The sequence below is a fragment of the Solanum pennellii genome, chromosome 6 (assembly GCF_001406875.1).
Source record: "Solanum pennellii chromosome 6, SPENNV200".
Classification (NCBI taxonomy): Eukaryota; Viridiplantae; Streptophyta; class Magnoliopsida; order Solanales; family Solanaceae; genus Solanum; species Solanum pennellii.
The window spans coordinates 29953634-29958139 of record NC_028642.1 but is presented as its reverse complement, the minus strand read 5'-3'; the positions used below and the strand labels follow the sequence as shown (position 1 = coordinate 29958139).

Below are 4506 nucleotides of genomic sequence, written 5' to 3'. Positions count from 1 at the left end.
GGAGGGTATAGGAGGGGGTGATGGTGGGGTGGGGGTGCGGAGGGCAGAAGCGGGGAGGAGTCTGGTGGGTATGCGTCAACCTATTTTTGGATCGTTTGAATTTGAACTTGCGCCCATTTTCCCACGAAGATGACTAGGTCCATTGCTAAGGTCTTAACGGACATTTATGAAAAGTTTCGATAATTTTTAGAATTTTATATCACAAAAAATTCATGGACAATAGCACATAAAAGTTGGCAAAATATGTGTTTACCTGCTTTGGGCTCGTTTGAACTTAAAATGTGCCCGTTTTCTTTGCGGACAAACCAGGTCAATCGCTTAGTTCTTAATGAATGTGTTTGAAAAATTTCAGTCATTTTGTTTTGGAAATTCCATATCACAAAAAATCCATGGAGTATATAGCACATGAAAATTGATAACTGTTGTGTTTACCTACTTTAGAACTCGTTTGAACTTGAAAATATGTATGTATCACCGCAAGACGAACTAGGTTCATTGCTAATGTCTTAAAGGATGTCCATGAAAAATTTTGGCCATTTTTTTTCAAAAATTTCATATCACAAAAAAAAATCTATGGACTATATAGCACACGAAAATCAACAAAATCTGCATTTACCTGCTTTGTGTTGACACCCAATTTTGACCCTACTCGCTAGAAATTAATTCACGGGCTTCTAAATACTAAACGAGTTGAAATAGTCATCTTTATAAGATTCAAATATTTTTTAAGTCATTTTGAAGTAACTTTAGTCGATTTTTTTTATATAGTTTTAAAACAATGTATATTCTTATATGTTTCTGTATAATTAGCTTATTTTATAGGATATTCAAAAATCGTCTCAACAGATTTAAGTTTTACTTAACACTTTATTAAATTAGCTTTAGTAACTTGTGGTTGAGACCCTTAGTTTAAAATTAAGTTTATTAATTTATCTTTCTATAGTTTATATATATATATTATATATATATGTTTCATAATCTATTATATATAATTGGGTCATTTTATAAATATTCGAAAATTACCTCAAAAGATTTTTATTTTTTTTTATATTTTTTTAATTTTTTTTAAACAAACTCCACTTTTAAATCTAGCCTTAATTGTCTACGTGTCTGAATTAATAAAGCTGATTATTTTATTTTCGTCGAACATAAGAAAGCTCGTTTAATTAATTTGTATTAATTCATCTTATCTAGTTAGCACGTAACATTAATCCATTTGGAGAAAGTTTGGGCCAATTATTGATACAAAATTTGACCCAATACCCCAATTTTTAGTCGAATTCCCTTCTATTGCTTTACCCAAACCAGTGGCCCAGCCTCACTTTCGTTTTTCAACAATCCAGCCCATATTTAATACCCAAATAATACCAAATCCCTTTAACTCGCCCCGACTCCTATACCCATATCTTCTTTCCCCCTCAGCGTGATAAAAGACCAGAAGTGAAAAAATTCAATCAAAGCGTCTTCAACGTTAACACAACAGTGACGCGACAATCCCATCCCTCTTTTTTTCTTTTCACTAGTTCTTTACACGAAGTAGCAAGAGTTGAGATTTCCACCCACGAATTCAACTGCGCGTGAGCAATTCGCGTTGGCATGAAGCGCGACTGAACAAAAGGCAGGGGACGACTCATTCCCCTTTGTTATCTCCCCCAAGACGTCCCTTTCTCGTCTGTTCTCGCAGCAGCAAGGCATGGCACGTGGAAATCGTCCTTGGTGTCATGAGGTCGAGCCCATGAAATCCAGGGACTAGCACATGAAAAACCGCAAAATCTGTGTTTACCTTCTTTGGGGCTCGTTTGAACTTGAAAATATGTCTTTTTTTCTCTGCGGGATGAATTGATCCCTTTGTTAAGGTCTTAACTGATGTCCATGAAATTTTTTGGCCTTTTTGTTTTGGGAATGACAGATCACAAAAAATCCATGGACTATAGCACAAGAAAATCGGCAAAATTTGTGTTACCTGCTTTGGGGATTGTTTGAAATTGAAAAAAAAAACCATTTTCCACGTGGGACGAACTGGGTCTATTGGTCAGGTCTTAACGGACGTCCAAGAAAATTTTGGGTCATTTTTTCAGAAATCCACATCACAAAAAATCCTGGGACCATAGCAAATAAAAATCGGTAAAATCTTTGTTTACTGCTTTGGGCTCGTTTGAACTTGAAAATGCACATGTTTTACCCATGAGACGAATTGGTTTAATTTCTAATATTTTAACAGACGTCCATGAAATATTTTTGTCATTTTATTTTGGGAATTCTAGATCACAAAATATCCATGAATCACAGCACATGAAAATTGGAAAAATCTATATTGACCAACTTTAGGGCTCGTTTGAACTTGAAAATGCGTTAGTTTTTCCCACAGAACAAACTGGGTCCAACTTCTAAGGTATTAATAGACATCCATGAAAAATTTCGATCATTTTATTTTGAAAATTCTAGATCACAAAACATCAATGGACTATACAAAAGATAAGCAAAATTTGTGTTACCTTCTTTGGGGCTCGTTTGAACTTTGAAATGCGCTCATTTCCCCCGCATGACAAACTAGGTCTATTGCTAAGATCTTAACGGACGTCCATAAAAATTATTGGTAGTTTTGTTTCGAGAATTCCAAATCACAAAAAATACATGGAATATGGAACATGAAAATTGGTAAAATATGTGTTTACCTACTTTAGGGCTCATTTGAAATTAAAAATGTGCTTGTTTTCCTTGCTGGACAAACCTGGTCCATTGCTTAGGTATAACAGACGTTCTTGAAAAATGTCGGCCATTTTGTTTTAGGAATTCTATGTCACAAGAAATTCATGGAATATATCACACGAAAATTGGCAAAAAGTATGTTTAGTTGCTTTAAGCTTGTTTGAACTTGAAAATGCATCTGTATTTCCTACCATACAAACTAGTTCTATTGCCAAGGTTTTAAAGGACGTCAATGAAAAATTTCAGCCATATTACTTTGGAAATTCCAAATTACAAAATATTCATGACTATATCACACAAAAATCTGAAAAATATATGTTTACCTGCTTTGAGACTTGTTTGAACTTGAAAATACGCCAGTTTCACCCACAGGAAAAACTAGATCCATTGCTAAGGTCTTAACGGAAGTCCATGAAAAATTTTGGCCATTTTGTTTTTCAGATTGCTAGATAATAAAAAATCCATAGAGTGTAGCACGCGAAAATCGCAAAATCTGCATTTACCTTCTTTGGGGCTCGTTTGAGCATCAAAATGCGTCTGTTTTCCCTGCGTAACAAATTGGGTCTATTTCTAAATTCTTAACAAAAATCAATGAAAAATTTCGACCATTTTGTTTTGGAAATTCTAGAGTACAAAAAATTCATAGATTATAACACACGAAAATTGGCAAAATTTGTGCTTACCTGCTTTGGGGCTCGTTAAAACTTTATAATGCACTCGTTTACCATGCGGGACAAACTAGGTCCATTTCTAAGGTTTTAACTGACGTCCATAAAATATTTGGGTCATTTTATTTCAAGAATTCTAGATCACAAAAAATCCATGGACTATCGCACACAAAAATCAATAAAATCTATGCGACGACAAAGTATAGAATCGTTTTGAAAGCATGGGCAAGACGTTGTATCACCACTTAGGCTCATCTTGGTGGTTGTCGGTTAGAGAATCTCCCACAGAACTATATTAATTTCATATATAAGTAAATATTAGTTTTTTATTGCATTTTTTAATGAACTAAGTTGTCTTACTTTTTTAAAAAGCTTTAGATATATATTATATATGTTTTAAATTGATTTATATACATACATTGAGTTGAGTATTCATTAGTGGAGCAGAGCCAAGGTAAGTTCATCTTATTCCTATCAAGCTTAAGGTGTTTGTTTAACGTTCCAACTCACATACTCGTACATCCAATGTACTAATGTCAGTTGGCCTGCATTGTAGTATGATGGAGACGCAAGGTAACCAGGATCAGTATCCAGCGCCTCGTTGACCAAGTTTCAGCACTCAGAGTCAGTGGTGAACCTCCTTAAATTATGAAGTATCCTTGTTATTGCTTTTCAATCTTTCATTTAGAAAATGTTGTGGGATTTGTCGCAACATTCATCATAGTATTTTCAGAGGCTCCATAGACAGATACTCAGTTAGTTCAGTTGAGTTTTTTTATTTCAGATTTTATATTTTGAGACTTAAGTGTAATTTTGACCAAGACACTAATTTAAGTTATTTATGAGAATGTTCTTGCTTTATCATTGAGTTATGTCTTCCGATCAGTTAAGTAAGTCAAACCAAGGTTTCTCTTACGACCAACAATGGTCATTGGGTGCCGGTCACGTCCAGGGTATAGGCTCGGGGAGTGACAAATATGTGCAAAAAATAATAATTCTTCACGGAGGATTCCATGAGGGTTTTGCAAGAAAATTGTCTAAATGTCATATCACCAAAATATTTATTGGTTAACTCCTTACGTAGAAAATCAGTTAATTCTAATTACTTCCAAATTCCAGAAATATATGC

General features: G+C 34.3%; 1 long non-coding RNA gene across 1 annotated transcript in view; it reads left to right on the top strand.

Moving 5' to 3' along the window:
• LOC107023490 overlaps positions 1-4225 on the top strand; it is a 12253-nt gene extending 8028 nt beyond the window's left edge. The window contains exon 4 of the long non-coding RNA XR_001457209.2: positions 3934-4225. This is a non-coding gene — a long non-coding RNA (uncharacterized LOC107023490). The remainder of the gene's footprint in view (positions 1-3933) is intronic.
• Positions 4226-4506: the final 281 nt, after the last annotated feature.